A 13,328-nucleotide genomic window follows, 5' to 3' on the forward strand; every position below is an offset into this window, starting at 1 on the left:
TGTGTGCACGCACGCGCGCACGCACGCACATGCACCATGCATCAGCTGCATTCTCATTTGCTACTGCCAAATGTTGAAGAACCTGCAAGTGGGATTTTTCATCTTTTCAGGGACATCTCGATTTTCCTAATTGTCAAATAAATGTAACTGTCATGTCCTTCCACCAAGAGGACTTGGGTGCTAAAGTGCCAGGAGAGGATTCAATAGAAGTTTAATAATGTCTTACCATTATTATTACTGATAGGTTTTAACTGAGCATCTCAAGTATCTTGTTACTGTTGCTTGAACAATAGGAATAAGAATAATGGCAGTGCCCTGCTGTTCTTTTATTATCTAAAATTATTTCTTCTCATAAACGTGGATTTGAAGTACCAATTTATTGAATACTACATGAGTATTCATGTAATGAGACACTTCTTAACCCAACCCTTTTTTTGTTTTCAGGATAATATCAGGCAGGGGAAAATGGCATATTATAAAAGCTAACTTTTTTCTAATTGCATAGACTTGGGAATATATAAATCACATTCCTGTAAGAAGACTAAGGATGTATGAAAGTCACTTATCTGTAACGAAATTTGATTCGCGGTGGGGGGGTGGCACTCCGTCCCTCCCCCCTGAAATTCTGGCCGGGGGGTGAGGCGCTCCGTCCCTCTCCCCCAAAATTCTGGCCGGGGGGGGAGGCGCTCCGTCCCTCCACCCCCAAATCCTGGCCGGCCGGGCCACAAATGGCGGCGGCCATAGCCGCCGCCGTTTGCGTCCCTGCAGTCAGCTGTGATAGGCTACATAAATGTTTACGTAGCCTATCACGGCTGAGTAGAAAAACAAAACAAAAAACCGCAAGTATGCAAATGGCGGTGCCCATGGGCGCCGCCATTTGCGTTCCTTATTTTGGCACGTCTAGTCTGCATAAACATTTACGTAGACTACGGCGAAAATAAGGGGAATGCAAATAGCGTAGACGCTACACTATTTGCGTTCCCCTTATTTTCGCCGTAGTCTACGTAAATGTTCACATAGACTAGACATGCCAAAATAAGGAACGCAAATGGCGGCGCCCATGGGCGCCGCCATTTGCATACACGCGGTTTTTGTTTTTGTTTTTACTCAGCCGTGATAGGCTACGTAAAGATTTACTTAGCCTATCACGGTATTTTTTAAAAATCTAGCCATGATAGGCTACGTAAATCTTTACGTAGCCTATCACGTTTTGTTGTTGTTGTTGTTGTTTTACTGGAAATGGTGGCGGCGGCAGCTGGTCGGAAGACTCAGGCTGAAAGAGGCTCGACAGCCTTGGTCTATAGGTTGTTGTGTTATAAAGCCAAGCATTCCATCAGAGAGGACCTCTAAAAAGCTGTAAACAAGCATGATAAAGGCATTACTACTGCTGCTTTTTGTGTCTATCCAGCTCGGGTAGCTGTTGAGGTTAAGGCACTCAGGGATTGCCAACTATGGCATCCCAGTAGCTTCATTGGCAGCTGAGGCTAGATCGACACTACTGCTTGATAGTGGAATTGGAGTGCACTGATAACTGTTGGGGAACATTACACATTCAATATACTGCTATCATAGTGTTATTTCCTGCTTTTTATTCCACATTATCCAAAATACCACAACAAATATCATTGTGTGTCCCACGAGGTATAAATGTGCAAGAGGGATATAGCATTACCATGATGGGATCGTAATGATATGACACAAGGTATAGGTCTGGCCTGAGTTTGCAGCAGGACAGAAGGCCCTGAACCCCCACTTAGAGGAGAACCAGATAGCTGTGGAAGATGGTGCAAGAGAGACCAACATTGTCCTTAACAGAACCTTAGCGCTAATGAGCAAGTGGGAAGGCCTCTATAAGGAAATCCATCAGTTCCATCAAGTGTATGGAGAAGCTCATATGAAAACCAGATAGAGGACAGGAGTTCTGGGATTGCTTACAAATCCCAGAACTCTACAAAGCTGGTCTTGTAGCTATGATGGCAGATTCTGATTTTATTAAGACCTCCACTCTACAGGAAACAAAGGTTATAGTGCTCCTGCTCCGGTAGGGTTGGTCATGATAAGAACGATCAGAGACTTCAACTGGAACATTCATTCATTCATTGCAAGTATTTCCTAAGCTGCTTTTCAAGACTTCAGTCTTTCAAAGGCAGCAGCTTACAATAATAAAACATACAATTTCCAATATAACAAATTATTATAACCACAAATTACCATTGATAAACAAACATTAAAATAAACCAGCTACAATAAAATGCAGTTTCAAACATAATCAAGCCCAGAAAATGTAAATAAACCCAACAAGTGACACATACAATAAAAAAACCTTTCAATTAAAAGCCAGAGAAAACAAATTTTATACACACACACACACACACACACACACACACACACATATACATGCTGACTATAAGGTTGGGTTTAAGCCTGCGGGAAATATTTGTACTGCCAAAGATGCCCTGATCTGGCTGTCATTGGTAAAGAAGGGCGGGGGTGGAAGGGTGTGCGTGGCTAAAACTAGAACTCTTTCCCCTGGATGCCAGAACTTTGCTGGGAGCTACTGAAAGACTGCCAATTGATCTGTGTGACTGGCAGATATGTGGTCTGCCTATAGCTTAGACCGGTGACTCATTCATGATACAAAAGAGAGTCCTCCTTGCAATGAAGCCCAAGGAGCACTTACAAAAGGGTTAAAGGGCCAGTGCTCACATTTCATGGCTTTATAGTGCCCCAAATTCTAAGGGTTAAATATAAAAAGCCCTGGATTTTAAAGATTTGCCATGTTAATTTTGCTGCGTCTTTCATGTGTATATATTAACTGCAACATTAATGCCATAGTATGTTTCGCAAATCATCATTCTAGCTTCAATTTTGTATTTTTTTACCTTTGGGGAGGCACCTTGGGAGCCTTTTGCCATAGCATTGTGTTATGGATTTGGCCTTTGCTAAGTGTTTTCAATCTATAGTTTCAGTACTTCAGAAGCCTTTGGCTGCCAATTAACTACCATCGCTGATTAACACTTCAGAGACAAAGCATACACCAAAAATTGTTTCAAGTGGATTCAATTTTGGTTTGGTACTAACAAGAATTAGTAAGGGAACATTCCTTTGATCCATTTTTCAATTTTATTAGAAATATACTTGTAACATCACATTAAAATATAACTTGCATAAAATAACATAAAAACGTTTCTTGTTGTTAAACACAGCTTTGCTAAAGATTTTTTGTTCTTAATGGCTTAAGATGAAATAGAATTCCCAAAACATTTTTCATTCTTAGACTTTCAGTCCTAGGCCCCATCTACGCGGAGATGCTTTCCAATGCGATTCTGTTTAAACCCGCATTTTCATGAAATCGTCCTCCCAAGGCACATGTAGCCAATTAAACCAGGGTATCAAAAAAATGCAGAACTGCTTCTGCATAGCAGACTGTGGTTCGAGTCTCCCAGCATCAACAAGCTTCCTAAAAAAACCCCAGAAAACCATAGGCTCCCCCTGCTCTCTCAGCACTGCCCTTAAGTGCAGAGGAAGTCAATGCCTGGATCGAGGGAGAGGAGTGTGTGTGTGCCTGCGTGCACCTTCCTCTCTCCAGCGGCCCTGAGCAGTGTGCTCAGCAGAAGCAGCTGGGCCATGGGGCTGAGCGGGCAGTGCCCCTCTCTCCCTACAGTGGCTGCAGCATCCCTGGACACCAGCCGGAGCAGTGGGCTGTTTTCAGGGCATATGTGGTGGAGTGAGGGCTAAGTAAAGTCAGTAGCTCTTGGTAGAAGGAGGCAGAAGTGGGGAGGGAAGGAAGAGACAGACAGACAGACAGACAGACAGACAGAGTCTGGAGTACCACAGACATTTGTTTGTTTATTTATAATTTCCCTTCTCCCAGTGGCTCCAAGCAGCATGGTCAGCAGGAGCACCCAGGCCATGGGTACTGAGCAGGTGGCGCAACGGAGGATCCGGGGCACCCCTCTCCCCTTGTGGCGGTGCCCCTAAGCCTTGGGCAGCAGCTGGAGCAGCGGGCTGTTTTCAGGGCAGATTTCAGAAGAACAAGAACAAAAGACATCCCAAAGCAACAGGTTTAATGGGTTGTTTTTAAGGCTCATGTAGGGAAAAACAAAGCACAATTGTGCACAGGTCCACTGATGATGCAACTTTCCCTTCCTCCTATCAGGGCTGCTCCCCACAGCTGGCTGAAGCCAGTATCAGTAGTTAGGGTCACACAGACTCCCAAACCACACTGAAGCCAGCATGACGGGAAAATCCGTCACAAAACTTTTGCAAAAATGTGGGGTTTCTGGCAGAAAAATCTGCAGTTGCTGCAGAGACAGGGCAACGCCATGTGCCATGAATGCCTGGGAGGGACAGAAGAACTGGAGTAAATCCCCCACATAGATGGGGCCCTAATAGTTTTAAAAGGAGAGATTACATTCTAAGTACCAAGTTCCCCATTCAATACGGAATAAGCTAGGGCTGTCCACAGACCCCCCGCTTCACCTCAGATGCCGCTTCAGACCTTCCTAATCTGCCCTGCTCCGACTTGGACTGATTTGGACCACCTACGCTTCGACTCAGACCCGGATCTGAAGTGAGATTCGGATATCTGGACCACTCGGTTTGGGCGTTGTCCCATTGACTTGCATGGGAAAACACAAATGGCCATAACCTTTTCAGTTTTCATGATAAATACAGGAAACTTGGGGGGGCTCTCTGCTGATATGGAGGGGATCCCACCTCCCAAATTTCAGACAGTTCGGCCCAGTACTCTTTGTGCTAGGTGCAGCTGAACTTTGAATTTTTCCACAAAAACTCTCAAAGCAAAAAGCTGTACCTCTCAGCACCACACCAGCACAATCCCCTGCCTGCTCGGCTGTCTACGGCCATGTTTCCATGACAACAGAAGGAGAAGCTAATGGAGGAGTACTGGATTGTAATGTAAAAGGACTTCCGGTAATGGTGTCTGAAGCAGCGCCAGCTTTTCTCAGAGCTCCAGGGAAGATTTGTTTTTAATTGTTTTTAATCTAGGGATGTACGAAAGTCACTTACCTTTTCACGAAATGTGATTCGAGGTGGGGGGGAGGCGCTCTGTCCCTCCACCCTGAAATTCTGGCCGAGAGGGGAGGCGCTCTGTCCCTCCCCCGCCAAATCCTGGCCGGCCGGGTCCGTTTGCATCCCTGCAGTGAGCCGTGATAGGCTACGTAAATGTTTACATAGCCTATCACGGCTGAGTAAAAAAAAACGCGTGTATGCAAATGGCGGCGCCCATGGGCGCCGCCATTTGCGTTCTTTATTTTGGCACGTCTAGTCTACGTAAACATTTACATAGACCACGGCGAAAATAAGGGGAATGCAAATAGCGTAGACGCTACGCTATTTGCGTTCCCCTTATTTTCGCCGTAATCTACGTAAATGTTTACGTAGACTAGACGTGCCAAAATAAGGAACGCAAATGGCAGTGCCCATGGGTGCCGCCATTTGCGTAAGCGCTTTTTTTTGTTTTGTTTTTACTCAGCCGTGATAGGCTACATAAACATTTACGTAGCCTATCACGGTATTTTTAAAAAATCTAGCTGTGATAGGCTACTTAAATCTTTACGTAGCCTATCACTTTTTTTGTTTTTTTGGTTTTTTTACTGGAAATGGCGGCAGCGGCAGCCGGTCGGAAGACTGGCCGCCGCAGCTGCCAAACCGCCGCCGCAGCCACCGCCGCCAGGAAGATTCGCCCAAGGTAAGTCCCGTCCTGGGGGGGGGGGCGGGGAGGCAGACCGTTTCACCACCGATTTCGGGGGGCCGAATGCGCTGGCATTCGGCCTCCCTGAGATTCGTGGCGAAATTCTCTGACATCCCTATTTTAATCTTATCTTATTTTTAATTCCCCTGAAGCTTTGGAACTCTGACATAGCTGGAGTGTGGGAGTTGTTTGGTGTTTGACCAGCTGGCCGCTACCTCTTTTATTTCAGGAACTAGCTCTGTGCTTACCTGGCTACTAGGAGTGGGTTCAGAGATTCTAGAGGAGTTTAGCATTTTAGAAGTTACTTCTGACTAGACAGACATTACTTCTGAGTAGACAGACAAACAGTAAACACAAAGAGGACTGGGTAAAATGAAGATCCAAGAAATCAAAAAGGGATCCTCCAGATTTCATATGATTTTTGAAGGGAAGACCCACAAAACTACCATCCAATCACAAAGCACATCTGCCTCCATTGACTGAAGCAGAAAAATCATGGATCCACCACTCGTGGGTGCAGCCACAGTAGAAAAAATTGGATTCGAGGCAGGGGTCCTTAGGGGTCCTCATGAGTTTTACAAGAAAGATACCCCCAAACACTGTCATATCTCTAGGGATGTACGAATCCTCTTACCTGGGCTCCACAGGGGGGGGAGGTGATCCGTTCCTCCCCCCCGGAATCCTCACTGGCTGGCTCCACTCCGCGGTGAGTCCACAGAGCCGCCAGCCAGCTCCGTTCCATAAGCATTCCGCAAGCTGCCATTGCTGTGCCTTATCGCTGCGGATGAGAAACAGGAAGTGATCCAGACGCAAATGGTGTCCGCTACACCATTTGCGTCCCCGTTTCTTCTTGCGATAGGCTACGCGTCTGTATTTACATAGCAATTTACGGAGCCTATCGCATGAAAAAATGTCCCTGTTTTTTCACGCGATAGGCTACGTAAATAGCTAAGTAAATACAGACACATAGCCTACTGCAAGAAGAAACAGGGATGCAAATGGCATGGCGGACGCCATTTGAATCCAGATCACTTCCTGTTTCTCATCTGTAGTGATACGGACGGCAATGGCAGCCGTATTGCTTGCAGAATGGAGCCACCAGCGACGATGATTCGGCTCTATGATGATCCGGCTGGAGGCGGAGGTGAGTGGGAACGTTCCGCCATGGACTCCGGAGGCTGCATTCCCTGGAATTCTCCGCCATCCCTACATATCGCAGAGCACATACTGAGTGACAAAAAACATAGATTGGAGGGCTTCATCTAGGGATGTACGAATCACTTACCTGGTTCCGGTCGGGGCATCCGCTGGGGGGGGGAGGTGCTCCGTCCCTCCCCCCGGAATCCTCGACGGGGGGGGAGGTGATCCACGATGGCCGTCTCTGCTCCGTGGCCACCATTTGCATCCAGCTAGACAGCCGTGATAGGCTACGTAAGAATTTACGTAGCCTATCATGGCTAACCTAAACAAAAAACCAATGCAGCGTATGCAAATGGCGGCGGCTACGGCAGTTGCCATTTGCGTTCTCTATTTTTCGCCGATTTATCTTACGTAAATATTTACGTAAGATAAAACAGCGAAAAAAAGGGGGAACGCAAATAGCGTAGTGGACGCTATTTGCGTTCCTTTATTTTTCGCCGTTCTAGCCTACATAAATATTTATGTAAGATAAATCGGCGAAAAATAGAGAATGCAAATGGCGGCCGCCGTAGCCGCCGCCATTTGCATACGCTGCATTGGTTTTGGTGTTTTTTTAGGTTAGCTGTGATAGACTATGTAAATTCTTACGCAGCCTATCATGGTCCAAGGATGGCAATGGCGGCGGCAGCAGCCCTGCCGCAGCCGGCCAGGAGACCAGCCGCCAGAGCCGCCGACGCCAGAGCCGCTGAATCCACCGCATCCGCCCCAGGTAAGTGCTGTCCCGGGGGGATTCCGCGGGGGGGCAGGGAGGCAGGAGGCCGTTCCACCACGGATTCCAGTGGGGATCCTCACTAGGGGTGGACGAAAGTGACTTACTTGTCCTCGAAGCTTGTTCGCGGTGGGGGGGAGGCACTTCGCTGCTCCCCCCGCGAAATTCAGGCCGGGGGGGAGGCTTCCCGCCTCGCCCGGCTGTGAACTCGAAAGTTTAAAAAAAAAAAAAAACGCCCCCGTGATAGGCTACAGCAACCAAATAAGGAACGGGAATGACGGCTCCCTATGGGGGCCGCCATTATCTGTACGCGCTTTTTTTTTTTTTAAGTCACCCGTGATAGGCTACGTGACGATTGACGTAGCCTATCACGGCTGACTTTGCAAATCTAGCCATGATAGGCTACGTTAATCGTCACGTAGCCTATCACGGGGGCGTTTTTTTTTTCTTTTATTGCAATGCCAGCGGCGGCAGCCGGTCGAAAGATCGGCTGCCACCCCCACCCAGGACGAACACCCGCCGAACCGCCGGCCGGACCTGCCGCCAGGAGGGACATTCGGCAAAGGTAAGTCCCGTCCCGGGGGGGGGTGCGGGGGGGTGCGGAGAATTTCTCCCCGAAACTTGTTCGGGGGGCCAAACACATTGGCGCTCAGCCCCCCGAAGTTTCGGGGAGAAATTCTCCACCATCCCTAATCCTCACTGGAATCCATAGCGGAATTCTCCGCCATCCCTACTCATAGCACCATCATGTTATAAAGCCATGGATAAGATGCCCAATTCAATATGGAATACTCTGAATTTTTACATTGGGTCCCCCTGCCCCCCCCATCAAAGCACAGAACACATCTTTGTCCAAGTGTGCACACTAAGAATCCTAGATCTGCTGCTTCCCAGCAGATCCCAAATCTTCTGCTTCACCTCAAATGGTGTGAAAAATCATTTGAAATCAAGAGGATCTCTGCCTCAGATCCCTGTTTTTGTGCCATGGCTGCGCCCATGAGTGGTGGATCCATTATTTTTCTACTTCAGTCCGTGGAGGCAGATGTGCTCTGTGACTGGATGGTGGTTTGGGGAGTCTCCCCTTTAAAGATCATATCAAATCATTAGGATCCCTTTTTGATTTCATGGATCCTTGTTTTACTTTCTTCCAACATAATGATGGAAACCAGCCCCCATTTTAACCTTCAGGATCTCTATAATGAAGGGGCGCTGTGCCTTCTCAATTGAGGGGGTAAATGCTGGCAAAAACTCCCCCAATGACTGCTCATGAGAAGCCAGCTAGCCAGTGGTGGGGATATGCATCTCACCTCCTCCTCCCGCCTGGGTGATTCACAGCACTTTTTGCATATAAGTCTATGTGCTATAGACTTCCAATTGCCAAGTTTTTTAAGAACATGGCAATTGCAGCGGAGGCGGAGGAACCAGTGAGTGGAGCAGGGGCGGGGGGGGGGGGCTTTCTCACTTCTCATATCCCTAAGTAACACCACCAGAATGATCTCTGTCTCTGAAACACAGCTGTTTTTCTCCAGTTATTCAATCTTCCCCCCTCCTCCACCACTGATTGGAGATTGCTGGGTTACATTCAGATCTGATTTGGCAACTAGAGTTTCCAAAGCTCCCTCCCTTCCTTCCCCTCCTCTTCAATCCTTTGCTGAACTTTCTGAAGTTGATACTTTTGGCACCAGTCTGTCTGGGTTGCTCAGAACGAATCACCGAGTTGGACGAGGGGCTTTGTATACAGGCTGCTTTGCTCCGGGGTGCTTCATTGCTATTCTGCTTTTCCTCATACCACATGGAGGCACCTCTGAAACAGGCAGCCTGCTTTGACTCGTTATTTGGGCTTCAGACTGAAGCGGTGCACAGCCCTAGAATAAGCTGTTCCACTAACAATAGCTAACAATAGTACACAGGCCTGGTGAGCTTCTAATAAGAAACTCCCACATTCTGAAATCAGCACATATTTATACCTTTTTGTGTAGGAATTATCTCATAGCCAATATTATTTATTGACCCATAAATTAGGGCTCACAGTCTTAATTATCTCATTGTTATTAAACATTCCTTTAAAAAATTAGAACACACCAAAAAAGATCTATGTATGCATATTTTAGGTCAGATAAGATCAATTTTGAATCATACCTTTGAGAAGATAACTTCTTACTCAAAGTTTAAGTCTATAAATTTTTCTAGACATCTGATTATCAAGCTCTTTTTGATGTGTATATCTCACATAATATTTTTTCCTCATTAACTGATAAGTGAAAACTTGAAGCGTACTTTTGATGTGGAATAATACAGTCTCACACCTGTTCATTACTCAAATAACTCTTTGGCCCAAGTGATAGGCCTTTAACTCAGCATTTTTTCTTTGGATACCATCTAGGTCATCTTGACAACTATTTTTAGGCCAGTTACCCAGAATTCATTGTGAGCCTGTTTGTGTTTTTGTGTATCTTTCCTTTAATACAATTACTACTTTTTATTTCTTTACATTTTTAAATTATTGATTATTTATCATTAAACATTTGGCATTTGCATTTCATAATAAGATATCTTACATTGTTTAAAGAGAGGTGGGTTAGCATTTTTTCAATAGTCTTCCCAGCAAGTCCAAGAAAGCAAACTTAGCTATTTCCTAAAAATCCAGGGCAATTGCAAAACAGAGCAAATATCAAATAGATTTTCCTGATGCTCTCAGAGAAATACCGCATAGATTAAGCTGAACTGCGCTCCAGTGTGTGGGCTGGTTCCTGACTTAGTCACGCTTAGAGTAGGCCCACTGAAACCAATGGGACTTAAAGTTAGTCATGACAAAATTAAGTCCCACTGATTTCAGTGAGTCTACTCTAAGCATGACTAAATCGGAATCCAACCCATTGTCTCTAAGGCAGCCTTCCCCACCCTGGTGCCCTCCAGATATTTTGGACTTCAGCTCCTATCAACTCCAGCCAGCATGGCCAATGGTCAAGAATACTTGGAGATGTTGTCCAAAACATCTGAACTGCACCAGGTTGGGGAAGGCCACTGTAAGGTAAGCTTCACAATCTTATGCATGTCTACTCAGAAGTAAGTCCCATTGAGTTCAATGGGACTTACTCTGAGGTATATATGTATAGGATTGCAGCCTAAACACACTCACCTGGAATTAATCACATTGAATTCCAAATAGCCAAGCATATGATTATACTGCAAAGCACAAGTGAGTGCCCTACATTCACTCCAATGGACAATGCAAATCCAATTTGGTCATAAAAGTAGGGAAGGTCATTCTTAACAATAAATGTCTTACACTACCTCCACCCCAACACCCCAACTCCCTAACTCCTGGTCCTGAGAATTTGACATGAGATAAGCAGTGTGAACCCTTGAAGGAATGGGATAATATTGTTATGTTCACCCCACTTCTTCAGGCAGTGAGAAGTTCAAGGGTGCAGTGTTGCCCCAGGTTCGGTTGCCTTCGGAAGGAGGTCACCGGAGGCTTATTGGCATTTTGTAATATATGGCTTTATTTACAAATATGCAGGTTGAGCATAGGTGGAGGTGCAACTTACTCCAAAATCCACTGCCCCTACATCAGATCTCTAGAAAGGGAACCAGCAACACCTAAAGGTGCTACTAAAGCCCCAGGCCCTGTCTCCACAACAGAAGGAGAAGTGAAGGAGGCTTACCTGGATTTTTCCAAGGAATCGGCTTTGGTGCACTTTGGTCTGCGCAGGGCTCCACGAGCGAGTGCACCACTCCAGTTTAAGTAGCTTCACAGAACATACTTCTGGGTGGGGTGGGGGGATTGGAGTAAATGTCATCCAACTGGCAGGGGCTGCTCAACCAAGTAGAAAGCCTCCCCCCCCCATCCAGACTCTCCTTTTTCCTTCCCATGATACTCCCGTAAAGTGATGGAGGGAAGCTTAGCCTCATTAACCACAATGGGAGTTACTTCTGAGGAGACCTCTTCCCCAAGCTATGCCTGATTCCGCCAATTGTTGTTTTTTTGTTATTTCTCCCCCTCTAAAACCACTATTTCACTTTTGTCACTATCGCGCAATAGCGCTAATGCACGATAGTGACATAGTGAGTGATAAGGGGCAAAGCTGTTGCTAGACAAATACATGATGGTGCCCTAGTGACATTAAAAACTCCTTTGTAGGTATGATGTTTTAAACGTCTTCCTTCCTGGATGGGTGTTTTTTTTTCATGTCTCTATGCCTCTATCAGGCATTTGCTGTATCACACAAGTGCTCTATCGCTCAATCACACAATTGTGCTATCATGCGATAGCACAATTGTGTGATAGAGCAAATGTGTGATAGAGGCATAGAGACATGAAAGAAATCACCCATCCAGAAAGGAAGAAGTTAAAAAAAAAAAAACACCTACAAAGGGGTTTTCAATGCCACTGGGTCACTATCACACATTTGTCCAGCAATAGCTATGCCCCCAAATAGCAGCATAGTGAGGTAGTGAGATAAGGGATATAGGTATTGCTGGACCAATGCAAGATAGTGACATACTGAAATAGCGAGATGGGGGGAGGTGTAGGTACTGCCGACAAAAGCACTATTTCAGCTTAATACTTTAATTTTTTGAAAGAAGTTAGAGGCTGCCCAGAGCACACCTATACTTTGCGGGGACGGCCACCAGAGTTTAGTGGTTTACTTAAGGTGAAATAAATGCTATGAGGTAGTGCAGAACTCTGACGGCCTGCCCTGAAATGGAGGAAACAGCGGGGAAACACAGGCAGGGAAAACACTGGGGAAACACCCCTTGACTGGAGGTGAAAGTGAGGTGAAAGACACACCCCTGGGCAGGGCTATCATGCTGGAGTAAATACAGTGGGTGGTGCACACCACAACAGAAGCGCCGACAAGCCGAATTAAGGAAAACAATCGGACCAAAAGTAGTCTCAGAAGAACCGGTTTTTCAGCACAAAACTCCGGAGTGGCTGCAAGATGGCTACAATGTCATGTATCCCTAATGCCCTCCAAACACAGCCAGCTCTGAGTAAATCACTCATGAAGACACACACACACCCCCGACTCATCTCTCTTCATCTCTGTCTGACTCAAACTGTCTTTTCATATATAGTCACCTGAATTACAGCATCCTTAGCTACCGGTGTGGAGAAAAGTATCCCCCTTCTGTCCATTCAAAAGTCCAGATATTGGGAGCAAAAGGAAGGTACTTGGCAATTAATAAGGCACTTCCCAACTGGATTAACTCTTTCCTGTCCACACACACATGTGTGAGTGCTCAATCTTACAACAGTATGCTTGGAAGACAAATGAGAGACCAGACTTCAGATTCCTCCTCCGCCTTGAACTCATGACTCTAGGCAAGACATTTTCTCACCATTGCCTCAGAGGCACTTTAGATGTCTGACAGAACAGAATAAATAAAATAAAATTTATGAGCTGTATTTACCAGCTCAGTTGCTACAGCTCTCAAGGCAACATACAGAAATGGGCAAGTCCTTCATTCCTAGGGATGGATGAGATTTTTGCTTGATTCATGTTTTGATAGGAACTCACCAAAATCTGCACATTTCTTCATAAACAGGATGAAAAGAACTTGAGATTTTTTTAAAAAATCAAATATGGGAGACACTGACAGATTCATCCATCCAGGCTAAGGGCTCTGAGTGCTTCGCTCTTAAAAGTCTGCGTTTGAAATAGTGCTGCACCGAAATTTTCTCCCACTTTTTTTCGA

At 45.9% G+C, this 13,328-nt stretch overlaps 1 pseudogene; it reads left to right on the top strand.

Moving 5' to 3' along the window:
• Nucleotides 1-1,239: 1,239 nt before the first annotated feature.
• LOC146339568 (deoxyribose-phosphate aldolase-like) lies at nucleotides 1,240-3,731 on the top strand (annotated as a pseudogene).
• The last annotated feature ends 9,597 nt before the right edge of the window (nucleotides 3,732-13,328 follow it).

Source organism: Heloderma suspectum, chromosome 7 (assembly GCF_057233095.1).
Source record: "Heloderma suspectum isolate Gila_16-S chromosome 7, 16-S_ref, whole genome shotgun sequence".
Lineage (NCBI taxonomy): Eukaryota > Metazoa > Chordata > Lepidosauria > Squamata > Helodermatidae > Heloderma > Heloderma suspectum.